The sequence below is a fragment of the Chelonia mydas genome, chromosome 2, assembly GCF_015237465.2.
Source record: "Chelonia mydas isolate rCheMyd1 chromosome 2, rCheMyd1.pri.v2, whole genome shotgun sequence".
In the NCBI taxonomy this organism is placed as follows: Eukaryota; Metazoa; Chordata; order Testudines; family Cheloniidae; genus Chelonia; species Chelonia mydas.
In genome coordinates this window covers 98,454,884-98,475,611 of record NC_057850.1, presented here as the reverse complement: position 1 = coordinate 98,475,611, position 20,728 = coordinate 98,454,884, and the positions used below count along the sequence as shown (strand labels likewise).

Genomic DNA, 20,728 nt, shown 5'->3' with positions numbered 1-20,728 from the left:
TATCCACAGTTCATTTTTGTTTGATATGCAGTAGTACTAATTATTAGCCATCTCTCAAAGAGAACACTTTTGTTTAGATTCATGCATTTTTTCCTACAAAGCACTTTGAGACATTTTTATGACTGCAAAGCACTGTGTAAATACAAGTTTGCAGTTGTCAACCTTTTTATTTCACAGTTTCAGTGACGAATCCTGCAGAACTAATTAAGTGATAGCCCCTACCATTGCAAGTCCTACACGGCTGCTGCTGCTACTATCCTGCGAGATAATTGATTGCTATGTGAGTTATGTATCCTAAGCTGAAGATGGGGGTGCATAAAGGAAGTGAAGGCCAATTAGCTTGCACTAGTGCCCATGAAGAAGGGGACAATTGCAATTATACTTTGGAAGCCATACTAATCTTTTTTTCCTTAAATATTCAAGCATGCCCATGAATACCTGTGAAGTCTTGCAGTCTTCTTGCTTTTGTGCCTCTGCCTAGTGCTAGGATGGTCTACAATGCAGCCCCAATTTTCTGACAAGTTTCAGAGACTTTGGAAAAGCAGGCATAGGTTCTACATGGATCATGGTATGTTGTCACAGACTTGTCTTCTAGTCACCTTAACCCCACATCTTCATTACACTTGCCATTAGGACCCTGCCAGAAAATGGTAATGGTTAGCCAAGGTTACTTCACAGTAGTGCTAACGCACTGGTTTGTCACAAACATAAAATGAGGTGACCCCTTACACTAGGGCTCCAATTCAAACAAACACTCTGCTGTTTGTGCCACCTAATGAGGAATAAAACCAATCTGCCTGAAAGGGGCAGACTTTTGGTGACCTTCCTTCAGGAGGCACTCAGAGTGAAGGTCTTTAAACCATTTTGTGAAAGCGGCTCAAAAACATACTTTAAGTTAGTCTGTGTCAGAGGCTAAACACAATAGTAAAGACTGCAAAAGAAAAGGGGATTATCTAGAAAATGTTTTACTGCAAACTTAATTAAAGATTTTGGTTATGTGGCAGAAAGCTTAGTTATCAAAGCAGAGGTAAAGATTCTACTTACCATACTAGTTATAGTCCATTATCTCAGAGGTCTTCTCTAGACTTCAGTCTAGCCATGACATTGAGAGCTGGAAGGAAGAACATCACAAGCACTAACTTGCCATCTTTAAAGCTGAAATTCTACCCCTCTTCCACATCACATATTTCCTTTCTCTGGTAAAGTCTAACCAAGTCAGATGGCATTGGCAGCTTCAGCTTCATTTAAAATTACCTGACTTTGGGATCCATCCCTTTAATGGCAGATGAATCTTAATTAGATTCACCAGCACTTTCTTTCTTCCCTAGAAGAAGTCAGCCAAGTTCCATTGAGAACTGCAAAGCTAACATGAATGCTAAAACACAGCTGCTTCAGCTGATGAGTGAGAGCATGTAACAGGATGTGCAATCATACCCTAAATCACCCTAGATCAGCTTTGCCCTTTCATACCCTGTCATACCCTACATCACCCTAGATCAGCTTTGCCCTGTCCTCCACATCTCAGATACAGAACTGGGAGGTTGTTTGGTTTTTTTAATACATGCCGTCCTGAAGCTGCAGTACAGCCTCTGAGTCACTCTGCTGTGCCAATGCTCCTTCCACCTGACTCCAATTAAAAAACAAGCACTTAAGCACATGCTTATAGTGCTTTCCTGCATGGATCTGGATATACAGTACTATGCCTGCTTAAGTGCTTTACTGAATCAGGGCCCTATAATGGAAGAAGACCCTTGTCCCTGATCCCCACAAACCCAAAGTAACTCAGACTATGCACAGGATCCAGGGTTTGGCCCATCAACATTAATAATAATGTGAATAATTTTCAGCTAGGTGGGAATTCCAGTTAACCAGAAGTCAGATGTTCAGGTTAATTTTGTGTTCCAGGCACATCCATTCAGACATCTTTTCAAAGGATCCCCAAATTGCTCTCACATGCTGACCAGTGATGGCTAGATTTTTCAAAAGAATCCAGCACACGGATGTTAAGCATTTTGGAAAATCTTGTCCTAAATGTCCCAGATCCAGCCATTATTACTGGCTTGGCACGGGTTATGAGCCATTTCTATAGCTGGCTGTAATCTTCATTGGCTGAATGAGGCAGATACCCTTTTAGTGAATGAAACATTCTTTTTTTTTTATTATAGCAGCTCAGGTGAAAATTGAGGGTGGAGGAAGGCACTAATAATTCAGGTATGATTAAAAAGAGGATATTTACTGGCTTGTAGGCCTTCGGGGGGGAGGTGGAGAACAGCACCATAGCTTCTATATACATCCCTAGGGAATAGCTCAAGAAATAAGAAAATGCATATAACCATTGTTTGTGTGCATTATGCGTGCTTTAAAAAAATACTCTGAAACTCAGTACTATCAGGAAAAGTCTTTGGACTGCATTTAAGTGAGAAGGATTAGCTTGCGTGATGTTGATTTATAAATGGCAACAACCAATCCCTTATATTCTCTACTGCAGTCATCTCTCCTCCACAGTAATTCCCAATGTTCCCTTTTGAAAGCCCTTGATACTCAGTTAGCCCCGAGGTATAATGTTTGATAATATAACTACTGCTTCTGTCACTGCGTTTTGTACAAACGCATTATATGTGGCCCAGAATGGTGAAGATTTATGTATGGGTATGGAAAATAAAAATCAGCATTGATTAAAAGCCCCAGATAGACCATCCAATACCGCCCAAAGAACATCAGTTATTTTGCATTTTGACGTGGCGATTGATAACTCATAAATGCAAGCAGGAATGACAAATGCGGATGGAAACTGGCTTTGACAAAAACGATAACAGTATCAGTCTCGAGGGGCGATGGAGGTATAAGCAGGAGCTGTTTAAAATATTTAATCATTTTATGAAGGCTGCAAGATGTTGTTTGACCCTGAAGGAGTGTGAATGTCACATGGATCAGAAATTGCCAAGTCTTTGAAGTGAAATAAAAAAATGGTGTTATTATAGATCCTTCTTGACATCCTATCATTTTTGTATAGGATTAAAAATATGTATACAAAGCTCTAGATAAAGGACTCTAGCAAAAGATGTCTTGGTTGAAGGGGGGGGAAAAATAAAGACATACTGTTGTGAATTTTTACTTCAAAATCCCAAAGCGTCTCTTTTATATTCTTCTCAAATGGCATGAATAGATCCAGCAGACCCTAGTAAAAAGATTCCTTCGGTTTTTAACTACAGGGTAAATTACGCTTTACTTTTGTTACCTCTGGTCTGACTTTTGGTCTTCAAAGAAAATCTTTTCTTTCCCTTGTACTTAACTAAGCAGTGGGTATTGTGTATGAATGTATATAAGTATATCCATATGATCCCTAGCTGTAAGAATACATTCAAACATATTTATTTTATTATGCACATGCACAAAGGTATGCAATTTGCAAGGTGTGTAATTTTTAGGGGTTCTGCAGTGAATTCTTATTTACATTTCTGCTTTTAAATTTCCCAGGTCTTCCAGAAGAGAAGTCAAGAGAATCAAAGCCACAAGTAAATTCTCAGAGGATATTCCCATATGAATGAGGATTAGTTTATGTTTCACTGTGGTATATTGACAAATGAAATATTACACTGTATGTTTTCTCTTTATCTTGTGTATTTCTTTCATTGTTTCATCCCCCTTGCCCCAACTCTTTATTTCTCTTTTAGTTTATTATTCTAATTTTGTTTTGTCTCGGGCAAGTGAGTGTTTAGGTGGCCATTTACTTCAAGGGGATATTTTCCAAGAATTTGTGTTTCCTTTCAGGGTCTGGTTCTGTACAGTCCTTGAAATATGGTTTTTCTTTTTTCCTCTACTGTTTGGCCTACTCCATATATTTCTTCAGGGCAATGAATCATTTAGCCTTGGCATATAATTTGTTTATTCAGCGGCTGTCTTTTATATAGGCAACACTTATTTTCCTCTCCCATTAAAGATTTTGCTTTCTAATTACAGATGTTTCTCTCCTGCATGGTGTGACCTTAACTAATATTCCCTGCTACAAACTGGCTAAGCTCTTGCGTGCTCATACTGAGTTACCCTTATATTGCTAAAACCCCATAGGAAGTTACACATATTCAACTTCACAACAGTCCCCTCATAGTTACTATGGGGTCACAGTTCTTTGTGTATCCTGCAGGAACTGATCCTTTTATTTGCTTAGGATACCACAGATGCTTTGCTCATAGCAGTAGAAGGGATTCTGCCTATACTCATTTACATGTCCCATTGATTTCAGCTAAGTACATACAGAACATGGTATTGCAGCAAAGGCCATTGGAAGTATCTCTGTCAGAGCAGCATGCTGCGCACTCTGCAGCAAATCTGCAACACAATAAACCCTCTTCCCGCAGTATCTAGAGATATAGGAACAACAGCAATGGGGAAATGTCCGATGGGCTCCTACGTGATATTTTCCATTCAATTGTCATTTTGGCCTGCACGTTGTAGCCATTCAATCCTGGTTATTTATTAGAGAAATTTCATAATCACTGTTTTTGCAGGGTTTTTTGGCCAATTCAAAACCCCTTTCCTTCATCTGCTCACAAATGTTCTTTCCTCTGAAGTCTGAATGTTAAGCTGAACTTAGTGATTTAAGCCTGCATCCTTCCAACATGTAGGTATTTGGATAGTACCACATGGTTATTTGATGCTTAAGGAAAATTCAGGCAAGGAAGTATACCTTCAGTTTTCATTTTACATACAAGGTAGTTTATTAGGTATATACCAATCATTTGAGGGACCACATTCTACCCTGCAACCCACACTAGAGCCAATGGGAGATTCATTGCCATCTGAAGTAGGTGTATTTGGCCCATGATATTTGCCAATAGACTAATGTATAATGCAATTTCTTCACTGTGATTTTTTTTTATTTTGTTGAAAGTGGGACTGTCTCTATAATTCAGCTAGATCTGGTAGTTGCCTAAGGCAGCAAAATAATAGGGGCAGAAAAATGTTTAGTGACAATTTATCCTGGGAATGGCTGCAGGACTAGAAGGGGCAAGTGGCCTAGGGTAGCCAAAATGCTAGAACTGGTCCTAGCTGGAGAGACAGTATTTGAAATTTTTGAAATATGTAATGCCGGTACATATTGTTGTACAGGCATTAGCGCGACCTCTAATTTTGCACCCCCACGTAATTGTGGGTGTAGTGCTGCATGCACCATTAAATGTAAGCACAAATGCATGACTTCTGAAATCGAGCTATTTGCCAGCTCAGTCTTGTCATTAGACGTCTAACTACTACCATTTGAGCCTGTGATTCATTCAGCGTGAAAAATATATTCAGGCACAAAATAGGAGGCCGTTTTATAAACCAGAGCTATGAAATGGGAGGAGTGTGCTTCAGTTATTTGTGTGTTCTCTACATATGAGGAATTTTGTACCAAGATGCAAAATTGTGATTTGTAATCTGCAAAATTTGTACTAATGATGCAATTGGCTAGACTGCAAAGGGAGATAAAAAACAATTATCCCCATTGTGTGATAAGTTAGAACTATACACATATTGGTCTTAAATGCAACACTTTACCAATTAAAATGTATTTGTCTGGAAAGTACACTTTAATAATGCTTAGGGCTTATGTAGAGCTTTCCAATTGTCAATCTCCAGACAAAGGTAGTTAAGTATCAGGACTGACTGAAATTTTTCAATTCTGATTACCTATTTAATCAAAATTTTGAATTTTAACCGAAAAGAGGGGGTGAAAATTGTATCCCATTTTTCAAGTGGCTCTAGTAAGTATTGTCATTGCCACTGGGGAAATTGAGAAACAGCTAATTGAATAAACTTGACATAGGTCACACGGTAGGTCAGTGGCACAGCTGAAAATAGTACCTAAATCTCCTGACCCTCCGCCCCCATCCAACGAGTGCCCTCATTGCAGGGCCTTCAGAAAAGCTCTCTTTCACGGTTCATCAGTTCACAGGAAGGGAGCAGCATGGTGCTGAAATATATTTGTACCCAGGATTATTCTCGGTACTTACATATGTGGCACCTGGGGGATGTTCTTGTGTATCCACACCTGAAATTTTGTGGAATCTCTGAGTAAAGAGCATCTGGAGCTAGTGGGCAGGAATAATTTGAAAGAAGAGAGACCTGAGCCCAGGGTCTTAAACCAGAGCACGGAGTCTTCCTTAAGCACAACAGAACTACTCATGCTAATTTTCCCCCTACTTTTACTCACACCTTCTTGTCAACCCTTTGAAATGGGCCATCCTGATTATCACTACAAAAGTTTTTTTTCTCCTGCTGATAATAGCCCACCTTAATTGATTTGTCTCGTTAGAGTTGGTATGGCAACCCCCATCTTTTCATGTTCTCTGTGTGTGTATATATATTCCTACTGTATTTTCCACTGCATGCATGCGATGAAGTGGGTTTTAGCCCACAAAAGTTTATGCCCAAATAAACTTGTTAGTCGCTAAGGTGCCACAAGTACTCCTCATTCTTTGTGTGGATATATAGTCTCACTTATTCTACACCATATTCAAGCTTCTTATCCTCACCTCAACTCTGCCCTGCCTACAATTCTGTTTTCATTTCCTAGTAGTCCCCCACCCAGTCCCTGCCCTCCACCCATGCTGTTTTGCTTAACACTCATGCCCCTCCTGTTTGCAACTTCTTCCATGCCACCCCCTAAACTTGGACCTCCTTCCCTCTGCTTGTGCACCAGTTGGCCTCCTCCTCTTCTTTCAAAAGCCTTCCTTAGTCATACTTCTTCTATCACAATTTTGAATATTAATCCAACAAAAGAATAGTAAAATCTGTACAAATTTGGGATTAGATCATTTCCTGACAGTCTGGTGCACTGGTTGCACAAAATGTATGTAATTTAGAATGTTAACTCTTGGCGCCAGGGAATATGTCTGCCTCGATATTCTCTACAGCACTGCCCAACTGATGGTGCTTAACAGATGGATACATTTTGGTCAATGCATTTCATTCACATAAATTCTTTGACTGTTATATGGTTATCATGCAAAAAGCAATCTAGACCTTAATCAAAATGAAGAACATTTTAAGAATTCCCACCAGTTAGCGATCTCAGCACTTGCTAGATCTGTTCCAAGATGAAGAGGTTAATCATTTGCAGACAGACAATAAGGAAAGAACCTCTTGTCTCCTCCTTCATCCTTTACGCAGTTCCTCCATCCAACATCCTTGTTTCTAAATCTGAAACAATGTGTAATTATACAGAAGAAAATCTCTCAGGGCTATAGCTGAAGTTGCTTAAATTGTGCTGACTTACAAAGATGAAGGATTTTTATATTTTTCACCCCAACTAGAAAAAAAATACCTTTTTTTTCATAATGGCAAACAACCTCCTGCAAAGTCAACTCCTTTTCTGAAAGTCATTGCTAGTTTTATAATTTCTGAGTCATTAGATAACAGATAGAACTCCACACTTAGTGGTTTCAAATGTTTATGGTCTGCAATTCATTCTTAATGAGCTCTCTCCATGTCTTTATTCTTCTTCACACCCTCCTGCTGGGAAATGTCTTACTCTGCCTTGGCTTTTGTTAATGATTCCACAATCATTTCAGAGCCATTTCTTCTGCCTTATGTAATTCTGACACTGCATAAGAGCCTGGCTCTGCAGCCTCACAGTTGGAAACGTAACCTTTAATGTATTAATTTCTCTTGCTCAAAACAATTTAACCTCTGTCTGGGTTTTGTGATTGCTAAGTGTTCCAATTAAATGCCTCTTTCATTTTTTGTCCTGGAGGGCTTGATCTTACCAGTATTATGTTTAACATACCCTATCTCGCAAATGATGAGCACTCCTGGGTCCCCTCAAGTGTTGTTTATCAATCCATTATCTATCTCATGAGTGCCTGTCCCGCTTTCAAAACAAAAAATTAATTAAGATCGTTTTAAACACTAAATAACAAAAAAACTAGTACAAGTGGAAGCTAATAATTACAAAACAGGCGAAATAGAATCCGGGAGCAATAAATGCCCTTTTCCCCCCTGATCAATAGTAACCAGTATATGGCTGTCTAAATGTTGAATCTGCCACATCAGGATGCAGCAGGTGTCAGGAATTGTAAGAATGTGAAAATTAATCTCAGTAACAAAAAGTCTCTGTGTGCTTGTCTTTTTTATTTCTGCACCTGGCACTGAACAGAAAACCTGCCCACCGAGTTGTGGGGATTTTTGGAGAGGTTCTCCACTAGTGTCCTACAGAAAGAAATGATTTGTGGATTGGGAGGGGAATTTTAAATAAAAACGTGCGCAAGCCAGCCTCTCCTATAGTATCTCTGGTATTTGGGCTCCTGATAAGAATGACCAGTCAGCTGCAGACCTTATCGGTGGTAAAGTTCCCTCTACTGTCTCAATACATCTCTAAAGTCTGCTTGACCAAAGATCAAACTCCTTTTCACACACACCCTTCCATGTCCCCTGTTGTACCTTCCCATGTTTGACTTTGATTAAAACAACTTAAAGAATTTCAGAACTAAGGTGTCAATCCAGCCAAGCACTTAAGTACATGCTTGACTTTAAGCACAGGAGTAGTCCTCAATCTCGTTTATTCACAACTGATATTCACCAAAATATGCCTGGAGTGGCAAACACTGTACGATAGCTTCAAGACAGGAAGTGCAAGTGGAAGAGACACTCTTCTGTATTAGAAGTACTGTGTCACCATAATTGTTAGATGACTTTTATGCTAATACAGTCTTAGTTGAATGAAATTTTATTGGCACAACAAGCTATACACGTATTGCCCAAGTATAAAGAAGACAGGGAACCCTCAGGTATCTGCAAGAGGAAGGCAAGATCCACACACAGTAGCTTTGCACGGTCTGTTCAGGTTTTTATCCCCAATATCGATTTGTCATTACTCTCCATTTCTGACCTGGGGTGACCAGGCATATGTGTAGAATCATTTTTTTTCTCTCTCTCTTTTCTTTCTTCCAGAGTCAGGCAGTTTTTCCTCATTACTCTTTGATAAGAAGTCTTTTATAATTCCTAGTAATTTGGGGAAAATATCTTTCTTGCATTTCCTGGTATTACAGATATTGGAGCAGAAAGCGTGTCTCTGTCTCAATCTCTCCCCTAGCACATTGGCTGCACTGTCTCTGGTGTCTCAGTATAGAATACCGTTTGTACCTCCAATTCCATGCGTAGTTTATGGTCACTGATTCTGCATTTGAGGAGGGTCTGCCTTAGTTCTGCAGCTTTCACAGTACTCTGATACTGTAACAGTTCTGTGCAAGGATCTGTAGCACTCTAGCTTGTTGCTGTTTTGGATTTACTCATCCCATTGACTGCAAATACAGGCTGGGACTCTTGAAAGTGTAGGATCACCACTTTGTTCTTCCATTCAGGATGGTAGTCTAAGGCTTGTAACTAATAATTACCTTACACCTGTGTTCGTCTCATGCTGATTTAATCTTCTGAACTTCCAATGCTAATCACGATGCCGTTTTTTTTCAGTATCCAAATATAGTAACTAGCCTTCTCTTAGATTATTTGTCTATGTCTCTGCTCTTTCTGGGGAACCAGTTATTTCCTTTCATCTGCAAAGGTCCAAATTCCCCTCTGCAGGATAAAAGTAACTTCCACTGAAGTTAGAGGGAGTCACTTGTATCCTCGGATGGGAGGCTCAGCATTTTATCTAGAGCGCAGACTTTATTGTTTTGCCTGGAATTTTGAAAAGCATTGGGTTTATTTCAGCTACTGTAGTTCTATGCTGAGCATTACAGAGCCCTCTCTGTTTTCAGTCTATCTAAGGAGACCTTTTTTCAGGGATCCATGTGCTGAAGAATTATTCCACCTCTTCTGCCTCTCTGCTCAGTTTCTCCTCTTCAACTAAGGGACCATTGACTTATATGGTCTTTGGATCACACCATTGTATTTTGTAGAGTACATAGGTACCAACTGTAGACGTTGAAGGTATATGATACCTTGCAGGATCAGGCCTACAGTGGGCACTCCTGCATGCTTGAATAATGCTCCCTTGAAACCATTCACAGGCTCTGGGCACCACTGCAGTACTTCAGCTCCGGGGATGCAATGACTATACATGTCCAGCATGCACTATGCTCCCCAAAGTGTGCAGGGAAGGGCAAAACCCTTCCAAAAGTTGTCACACCAGCCATGCTGTCCACCCCCAGGTACAAGTTGTCCAGGAACTCCTGAAGGGTGGTGAAGTTTCACAACCACATTATAACCAATAAATACTTGTAGAGTCATAATCTGACCCAATAACTGCAGTCCTTCTCCCACCTCTGGTGCTCCCTGTAGGTTGTCGGCCAACCTTGTCAGGATCTTCAGTGGTATCTCCCTCCTGCCAAATGAACCCCTTACTGGGTATTAAATCTTTTTACCCTGGCTCTGAGCCCTTTAAACTCAGCCCTTTGTTCAGGCTCCCAGGTAAGCCCTGTCACATTCTTGGGGTTCATGCCACTTTAACTATGGCCAGTAGGGGAACCCAGGTACACCCACTACCCTGGGTTCTAATCCAAGGGACCCTGTACGCAGCAGCTATGTACTGCCTACTCCAATCTGTTGCTGCTATTTCACTGGGCCTCTTCCTACGAGGCCCCTTTTATTTCCAGCCCTATCTCAGGGCCAAAGAGAAGCACCCTTCTTCACTCTTCTGGTCCCAGCCAAGAACTGAATAGCTAATGCCCTGCAGCCCCTTTTCACTGAGCCTGTTGGGCTCTGGTTGGCTGCTGCCATGAGGCCTTTCTAGAGAGGCCTATAGGACCCACCTTTGCTGCTCCTGTCACTTCACTGCTTCCTGGGTCAGGATGTAGTAGGAATGCAGGGCATCCTGTAGGGAAGTATTTTCAGAAGTCTCCCCTATTCCTTTGTGTCTATGTTCCCACTTATTGAGGGCATTTTTCAGCACTAACAAGATCATAACTTTCCTTTCAACCCTGCCATGTCCATAGAAAGTCATTGAATAAAGTGTTTTTATTTTCAGCTGCACATTTTGCACCTCTATTTATCACATGACAGCTTCACAACAACTCCTGCACTCGTGGCCATGAAAATTTGATTTTTGTAATTACTGCCTATCACGGCTTCTCAAATACTTGTGTCTTGTTTAGCTCTTCACTGATTTGAGCAACACTGATCATATTACCTCAGCCTGTCTTCTTTATATGCACTGCCTATAAAGCAGAAGATTGATTTTAGGTTGGCTTTGTTGGTCTTTAAAGCCTTTAATGGTGTAAGCTCTGGCTACATTTGACATGTCCTTCAGCCTCATCCTGAAAAACATCTTTGCTTACATAACTTTTAAGGTTTCTATTATTACATATTAGCATGCAGGCAATGAAGCAAGTAGTCTGTATGCTATGCATCTGTGGCAAAGAATTTGTGTGATATGTTCATCTGAGCAAGTGGGTGTGCTTGTGTTTGCTTTGTACAGCACAAACTTTGTGGTTTAAAATTTTTTCCAAATACTTTTAGCAACCAAAATAATATAAAAAAGTGGCAATGAAAAGTTTGAGATAAGTAGATGTTGCATGCTAGAGATGAAATAAAGCCTTTTATGTGGTTATGTATTTTATATTTTATAAATCAGTGGCATGAACAAAGCGGGAACCAAAACAGAAATACCCATTTCATAAGTGTGAAGACAGTTAACCTTTAAACAGATGGATAATTCCAGACAGCAGTGTAAAATTAATAGAGCCTAAACTATAGGTCTCAAAGCTGCAGAATACATCTTTGGAGACCATGTTTTTGAGATTGTCATAAATCAATTTTTTTCTTATCAGTCCCTTATGCATACATCGACTACAAGGCCTGCTAGGTTATGAATATGCATGTCATGACATGCCAACTGATCCAATTCTACAATATCAAAGGTTCTGTGATGTTACTCATACTGTACCATCAGCGAGTTCACATTTCATATAAATAGTCATAACACCAGTATTATTGCTAGACAGGGAAAAGGTAAGACTTGGAAAATTTCTACTGAGAGCATTACAGCAAATTCAAGCAGGAGTTCTCTTGGGAAGGCCATTTCCATCTTTATTTTATTTGCAAATCTTTTATTCATTAAATCGCTGTTAGAGACATTTTACTCTCCATGGCCAAAGTGTTTCAACTTTGGGGAGAAGCAGCCTAACTGAGAGGCAAAATGTGAGCCAGGAGAAACCTGAAGGTATTTATCCCCTAGAGAAGAGCTGTCTTAATTTACAAAAATTGAAGTGGGGCCAACCTGTGGAAAAGTACATATGCCCGCACGCGCGCACACACACAACAAACATGTACACACGATTACCAACAACAAAAATAATTAATTAACGTTATTATTTTGAGCTGCCTTCAGAGGCACTATTGAAAATATACTTACTAACTGGATACAATTATAAATATGTGATGGGATCAAAACCAAAACCAGCGTGGGGGCTGGGATGGAATTGTAGCTCAGAGTGATGTTTCAGAGCTGCCAGCCTCAGATGTGCCAGTCCCTAGGAGACTTTCATTAGCAATAGGGAAGACGTTGGCTGTGGAATAAACATGAAACTTGATCTGATGATCTCTTGCCTTGATACCACATAGACTGCTGGTAATTATGAAGCTGCTTGACAAGCAAACAGCTCCATATTTAAAATAAAACAACAGACACAATCCGCCAATTTGTCATTTTAATGCCCTAAGAAAATTTGGATTTCTCATAAAAGCAGAAGCAATGAAATGGGGATGAAAGTTTCAAGTTTAGAAACTAGGGGAAAATATTTCCATGTAGTCTAATATGTCTTTATATTCTCCATCATCCCTCACTATTCACTTGCTTTAGTCCTCATAAACAATATTTTTTTAGTCTCTGTCAATTAGATGGACATAGAGGGTCACGAGGAACTGCAAGTTAGTAGTTCTACATACCAGGTCCAATCCTGTGATCCTTACATAAGTCATCATGCTAATCTCACTCACACAATCATAAATCAGGAGCAGCTCTGTGCATTTACAGTGATACAAAACTGTAGTAAAAATCCCATTTCCTTCAGTGACTAAAACCAGAGTGAGAACTGGGGCATTTCGCCTGCAATTAGAAAGTTAAATGAAGGAGCATTACACAACAACAGCTGGGAAATTTTAAACCCTCAAGTTTTCAATAGGAAAGGATGCAATTTCAGTGAAACCCAGACAGCCTGGACAGAGGTAATGCATTACTAGAGGTGACTTGCTTACTTCACGCGGAAAAAAATCATTTGAACAGACACATGCTGAATGGAATACACAATCTAAAGCTTCTAAGCGAGATGTGACCCACTCTGGCTCATGTCTACAGCCGATGAGTGTTCAGCATCATATTAGCATAAATGCTATTAGGTTTTGGCCCTGTATCTTTTTTAGTATTTTTTTTAATAGATACATAATTATTGAGAGGAGGTTGTTAACTTTTTATAGACTTTAAATAAAGTCTATCAGGTCTGGCTCTCTCATTTTGTTTAAGGCTTCTCCCAGCAGCGTGATTGTGATTGTGCCCCATGAAATGGTGTGGCTGCTTCATGGAGTGAGAAGAGACACCTCCACTGTAATCTCTGTGGTGCACGTATCCGAGGTACTCGCGCATTAGCCCAGATTCATCACAGGCAAAGCACAGACATATCCAGCCCTCTTGCATAAGAAAACTTGGCACCCATTTTTAAGGCATGTTACAACTTCTGCAACAGCATAAAAATAATAAAGAGCAATGTCCCATATCAAGAAATGGAAATGATTTCTATGGCCATGTCTGTATTCCGTGTAATTAATCCAGATTTTTAGCTTTGTATTTATTTTCTAAACAAGAAGCAGTCACTCAGGTCTGCCACGAGAACCCATAAAAAAGATGTCCTTTATTGAATAAAATGAAGCAGTAGATTCTTCTGATAAGGGGCGAAGCCAAATTTTTCCTAGCGTTTCAGCCTCTTTTGCTCCAACTGTTTTGTTTTTGAGCTTCTTAAAGAGACAGCCAGTAGAGGCAATGCTGTCCTTCGCAATCCAAAAGATTAAACAAAGTCTCAACTAATTGGCTTTCAGTGTGTCACTGTTTTTCCCAAGAAGGGGAACGCTTCAACCATCTACATTTTGCACATCTGTCTGACTAAAGATATTGTGTAAGGGGAAGTTTAACAGCGATTTCAGTCTTGATATATCCAGAAAATGTCTTTAATACAGCTTTCCTCCAAAATACGTATCATAACTAGGTATGTTGGGTGCAGTTTTGAACAGATACTACATTTGAATTGCCACGATGTCCTGAAACTATTATTTTTCCTGCTGGTTTAGTAGCTAAAATACATCAGTGTTTTCACTAGCATTAGCATGTTTACAATAAAAAAGAAGGCCCTACGGGAGGCTCATTTGATTTCACTGCACAGTTTATAAATTAACAAGAAATGGAGACTGTTCTGAATGGCAGAAACAAACAGAAGATACATACTCACTGGGAATTTAATACTGGTAAAAACAAAATGATCTCTGATGATAGAACAAGTCCCTGACCCGTAAATGTTGATTCAGCAAAGGCCTTTCTAACTGTGACATAAAAAGAGGTCAGTATGTGGTCTTTAATACCACAACACTGCTAGTGATGATGATCAAGGTTAAATCTTGTTGATGAAATCACAATTAATTGTTTGTTCTTTTTTATTACTCTCTGTTGTACTGACTGGAAGCTGCAGTGAACTGAATCGTCACAGTACTGAATTCTCATTGGTTTTCTAATACAGTATTTTAACTGTTTCTTCAATGTTGAAATGTTGATACAACAATACTGACTTGAATTATTAGAAATACCATTGCTTACCCAATGATTCTGGTCTTACTAGGACAGATAGCCTAATAAGTATATAAACAACAAGAGGAAAGGCACATGACATGAGAATCTCCAAGAAAAAAAATGCATCATTATAATACCCACAGTTTGGGGAAAGTGGGAGAGTACTTTATTGTAGGTTTCTAGGATTACATAACACAATCACATTCCTTTTCATTATATTTTGCATATGGCCATCAGATGAAAACCATTATTCAAGGGAATATGCAAGATATTCCAACCTTTGCGAACATGTCTTCAGCCAGCTGAAAACTTTCAAAAAGTTTGCAGTTCAAGAATTGAACAATTCACCCTTATATGTTGAATTTTTTCCATTCGCATTCCTACCACTATTTTGTAAAATTTGAAGTCATCTTTAAGCAAGGAACAAATCCTTTCTTTTGGTATTTACCTGGACATCAAATACCAACAGTTCTTCACTGAGGCCCCGACTCAGGAAAGCACTTAAATATGTGCGTACAAACAAGCATGTTCTGGCACATGCTAAAGTGCTTTCCTGAATCAGGTTCTGAATGCTGACTATAAAAAAAAGTAATCTCACAAGACCTAGCAGTGAGATTTTCCATATGGATAGGTTGCTACCTCCACCAGTAAACAAGGAAACCTGATCATAGACTGGAAGTTTTAGAAAGTCTATGGGACTGGAGTGACTGAAACTTGAAAATGTGGATTCCATTGAAATGCAATTACTGGCAACTTCACAGACTTGAAACGTCCCTGTGTGATTACTTGATGGGTGGCAAAAATTTCTTTTCTTTTGGTTTTAGTCTTCATAGATGTTCATAATCTTTAAGGCCAGACAGAACCATCATAATCATCTAGTCTGACCTCCTGTACAACACAGGCCACAGAACCTCACCCACACACTCCTGTAATAATCTCTGGCTGAGTTACCAAAATCCTCAAATCTTTATTTAAAGACTTTAAGGTATAGAGAATCCACAACTCACTCTAGTTCAAACCAGCAGATGACCTGTGCCCCATGCTGCCACAGAAAGCAAGAAACTCCCAGGGTCTTGGCCTACCTGACCTGTTCAGCAGATTGAAGAAATAGGTGATGGGAACTTAAATGTTTGGTACAAAATAGAACTGAGAAATTCATAGTGAATTATTTATTTGACTAATTTAGCCCTCTCCTTTCTGTTTATGAAGTATTTGCAAAGAAATCCGATGTTTATAATAATTCTATTATTCAGAATTGTTTGAATACTTTATGTGAACATGTGTGAGCCAATGGCTTGAGCACAAACTATTTGCTATGGCTCTGTATTCAAACTGGTACTGTTTTGGCCCCCTAATTGGATGACTGAAGTTTTTAGAGTGGATTGGAGGGGCCTTTGAGCATGTACACAGGGATATGCAAGAAACCTCCCACTTTCTTCTAATCCTCCCATAATAGAATCATAGAAATGTCCAGCTGGAAGGGACCCCAAGAGGTAACCTAATCCAAACCCCCGCAATGCAGCAGGACCAAGTCTACCTAGACCCAATCTTGACAGGTGTTTGTCTAACCTGTTCTTTAAAACCTCCAGTGATGGGGAGTCCACAGCCTACCTTGGAAGCCTATTCAAGTGCTTAACATCCTTATAGTTAGAAAGATTTTCCTAGCCTAAATCTCCCTTTCTGAAGATTAAGCCAATTACTTCTCATCCTATCTTCAGCAGATATGGAGGACAATTGAGGACCCTCCTCAACAGGTCTTAACACATTTGAAGACTGTTATCAGGTTCCCCCTTCAGTCTTGTTTTCTCAAAACTAAACATGCCATTTTTTTAACCTTTCCTCATAGGTCGAGTTTTCTAAACCTTTTATCATTTTTGTTGCTCTCCTCTGGACTTGCTCCAATTTGTCCACATCTTTCTTAAAGAGTGGCTCCAAGAACTGGACACAGTACTCCAGCTGAGGCCCCACCAGTGCTGACTAGAGGGATACAATTACCTCCCAGGTCTTAGATATGACACACCGGTTGATACACTGCACAGTGATTTAGCCTTTTTTGCAACTGCATCACACTGTTGACTCATATTCAATTCCTGATCCGCCATTGACATTATAATCCTTTTCAGTGGTACTAGTGCCTAGCCAGTTATTCCCCTTTTTGAAGCTGTGCATTTGATTTTTTTTATTCCTAAGCATAGTGTTTGGCATGTGTCTTTATAGAATTTCATCTTGTTGAGTTCAGACCAATCCTCCAAATTTATCAATTTATTCATTGAGTATGGTCTTTCAACAAGTCTTGGACCCACCTTACAATAATTTCATCTAGACAATATTTCCCTAATTTACTTATGAGAATGTTATATGGGTCTATTCCAAAAACCTTCCTAAAATCAAGATATATCAAGTCTACAGCTTCCCTCCACCACCCCATCCACTAAGCCAGTAACCTTGTCAAAGAAGGAAATTAGATTGGTTTGGCTTGATTTGTTCTTGACAAATTCATGCTAGCTATTCCTTATAACCCTATTATCCTCTAGGTGCTTACAAACTGATTGCTTAATAACTTGTTCCAGGTACTGAAGTTAGGCTGACTGGTCTATAATTCCCCAAGTCCTCTTTTTTCTCCTTTTTAAAGATAGGCACTATGTCTGCCCTTCTCTAGTCCTCTTGGGCCTTACGCATCCTCCATCAGTTCTCAAAGTAATCAATGATGGTTCCAAGATTGTTTCAGCTAATTCCTTAAGTACCCTAGCGTGCATTTCATCAGGTTCCACTGACTTGAATATATCTATCTTATCTAAATATTTTTAACCTGTTATTTCCCTATTTTGACTTGCAGTCCTTCCCTTATGTTGTTGATAATATTATTTTTGTTAAGTGTCTGGTCACAATTTATCTCTTCAGTGACGACTGAGGTAAACTGGCATTAAACACCTCAGCCTTCTTGATGTTGTCCATTATTAGCTCTCCTTCCTCACTAAGTAATGATCTTACACTTTCCCCATGTTTCTCTTGCTCCTAATGAATTTATAGAACCTCTCCTTATTGCCTTTTATGTCCCCTGTGGTTCTTGCTCTTTGGGCAGAGGGGATCAAGTTGCCAGACAGAATCACCATGCACAGTAAAATAATCTCCCTCTTCCCCATCCCCAGTAGCTATTTTTTTCTCCAGTTTGGTGCCTCTACTATGCTTTCCTCTTTGCTGTTGCTGGTGCTCACTACTGTGCTTATTTTAGGTAACTGGCTAGGATATGACACCATAGGTGAGAAATTGGGCTCCCCACTAAACAAAAACAGAGACGGAGATAGACGGAAGCAATGAGTAACTCAAACTCTGCGCTTATTAGTAAACTCTTATTACTAAAGTACCCCTTATGTTCTCTATGCACTGTCCCCTTAGAAATTACTAATATTGCAGCTGAACAGACAGAGATGAACTGGAATCTACCTCATCATACATTCAACCCACAGCAGGACTGGCAAGAGACATTTGCACAGGTACTTCCTTGAGAGAAGATCTCACTAGACCTTGCTCAGCCTCTTACTCAGAACATTGTTGCCACACTGAAATAAATTCAAGGATCTAAGTCGAGAGATCCTTCTGTTAAGACGGCGCTGTGACGGGATCCCCAGGGTACAGCCTGGGACTGTGGAACTGCTGTGCCCCCTTAACATTCCAGCTTGGGCTGTCTCTCATAGTGCTTTCTTAGTGACAAGTAGCAAACCCCTACAGACGCTGTTATCCTCAGCACAGCAGCATGTGGAGCCCCACCCAGCTATAATGCATGAATGCTCCCAGAGCTACTCATGAATCACACAGAGAAAGGCACCCACCAAATCTCCCCAGCTCCCAGCCTAGTACATCAGGAATATACCGTCTTGCACTGTTCAAGACCCTTTCTTGAGCAATACAAGTTTATTAATTGGTTCACCACTTCATTAATGGAAAGTGGATGTACACCAGCCTTTGTAAACCTGAGCAGATTTACCACACACTTCAGGCGAACTCACTGGCAAAGATAAACAGTAAAACAAGTTTAGTGACTACAAAAGATAGATTTTAAGTTATTATAAGAGTTAGGCAAAAAGTCACAGTTAGTTACCAAAAGAAAAGAAAAGAAAATATAAGCACACAGTCTAAACTCTCAACCCTCTTAGTCTGGGCAACATCTAGATTCAGCAGTTTTTCTTACCTCATTGGAAATTGCAGTTCATAGTACACAGGTTGCATTTTTTTGGCAACAGCACCTATCAGTCCATGCATTACCACAGACGGAAGACCATGTGAAAAATCACTTGTCAAGTGCGATGTAAAGAGAAGCCCATCTAGGACTCAGGAAAGTTTCTGAGAGTTAGGGGCAAAGGAAATTTTTAAAGAAGATAATATGGTCAACTAAAAAGAAGGAAAGGTTATAATGGAAATCCATTTTTAACCTTTAACCTTGGGTTAAGGTTTTGTTTGTGCTATATAATGAGCATTTGCATAATAAATATATCTATGCATTTGCATTTAATATGCTACATAATACAAATTTAGGAAACTCTATAGTAACTAAGTTCTTTTTGTCTTTATGAAAATGGCCCTACTACTAACAATATTTTCTAATTAAACCAATCTGCAGGTAATGTTAAAGTCAGAACAAGGATGGAACTACCACCTGTATGACACAATACTTTCTGATCAAAGGACATATTCATGGCTTCAACTCCTCAAGCATGCTGATATTCAGCAAAATGAAGTGCCTGGCATGTCCTAGAGTTTAACTTCAAGGTCTGCTGGGCCACATTTTAAAATACTTTTTAATAAAATCACAATATTTGTCCCGTCCATGTGTTATCAAAGCTGCTAGTGAGGTTTTTTTTGTTTGTTTTCCTCCTGCAAGTTCATGCCCTGTGAATAAATGTATTCAATGTTTTAAGATCATCCGAATCACAAAACACAAGGAAAAAATATGTTCAGTGCTTAAATCATGAAAGGACTTGCAGCTACTCATAACGACGCATCTTTATTTTGCATAGTTTCTTTCATACAAACTCCTCCCATATACTTTGTAACATTCATATAATTACAGACTTAAACAACGAGTTAAAATGCTACAGAGTTAAATAATGAGGGGCCAGATTTCCCACCGATTCAGCAGAGGACTGTGTGGTAGAAAGCTCTGGAGGATTCCCTCATGGTGTTTCCCTGCACGGTTGCTTCTTCAGGTTTACCTCCCTGTTGCAGTTTCTTGGAAGCCCTCTAGATTCTAGGGTGACCTGAGAGACCAGGGCCATCTATGCAGCAGCCACATGACCCTTCTGAAGCTCTGTACAGCTTTCAGTCCATGAAAGGCTCTTTCCCACTCTCCATAGCTATCACTACAGACCCTCCTTAAAAGGGGATCCACACCAGCTACCTACCTCCATGGAGAAGTTTCAAGCTGCATTATCTTTCCTTAGCAACTTCATGGTCAAAGGTGGTGAGGGGGCTAATGCTTTCCTCTGACAAATGCATTCCTAAATTACATTTAAAACCCATCAAAATCCAGAGAACTGCCCCATCCACTAAACACACAAAGAGCAGCATTTGCAATAACTCAGTAATGGGCCACCTGTGCTGACAAAGACTTTGGCTTCTTGCAAAAACAAAAAACACTCATGGTTTTTGTCAGAGACATGGACATGACAAACTTATTCTCTTAGCCAAGGTACACAATACCTGATTGCTTACGAACCTTTCCAATACAGTTCCAGCTGGAATGAATGGGCTGTGTATTTGCTTAGTTTTTCTTATTAAATATAGATTTGTGGTAAATCAAGAGTTGCTAAAATATTATTAAGGTGGTTTTATTATTATTTATTATTATTATTTAATATTATTAAGCCAATCATATTTCCGTTTGATAATGGTCCTGTGGTCAAAACATGAATGTTCAGAGTACAAAAGGAAGCAGGATCCAGTTCTACATGCAGTTCCCAATAATTAAAAAAGTAAACACAA

At 39.6% G+C, this 20,728-nt stretch overlaps 1 protein-coding gene and 2 long non-coding RNA genes across 3 annotated transcripts in view; 1 reads left to right on the top strand and 2 right to left on the bottom strand.

The window, feature by feature from the left end:
- LOC122464517 overlaps nucleotides 1-20,728 on the top strand; it is a 48,970-nt gene that overhangs the window by 25,494 nt on the left and 2,748 nt on the right. Inside the window, exon 2 of the long non-coding RNA XR_006288617.1 lies at nucleotides 19,368-19,516. This is a non-coding gene — a long non-coding RNA (uncharacterized LOC122464517). The remainder of the gene's footprint in view (nucleotides 1-19,367; nucleotides 19,517-20,728) is intronic.
- Nucleotides 434-18,632, bottom strand: LOC122464518. The gene is made up of 3 exons (XR_006288618.1): nucleotides 18,580-18,632; nucleotides 1,045-1,111; nucleotides 434-637 (listed from the first exon to the last, which is right to left on the bottom strand). It is a non-coding gene; the product is annotated as an uncharacterized LOC122464518 (long non-coding RNA).
- The window catches only part of TSHZ1 (teashirt zinc finger homeobox 1), a 97,370-nt gene continuing 95,348 nt past the window's right edge, over nucleotides 18,707-20,728 (bottom strand). The window contains exons 3-4 of the transcript XR_006288616.1: nucleotides 18,939-19,071; nucleotides 18,707-18,755 (exon numbers count right to left, since the gene is read on the bottom strand). The gene's annotated coding sequence lies outside the window, so the exon portion shown is untranslated. The remainder of the gene's footprint in view (nucleotides 18,756-18,938; nucleotides 19,072-20,728) is intronic.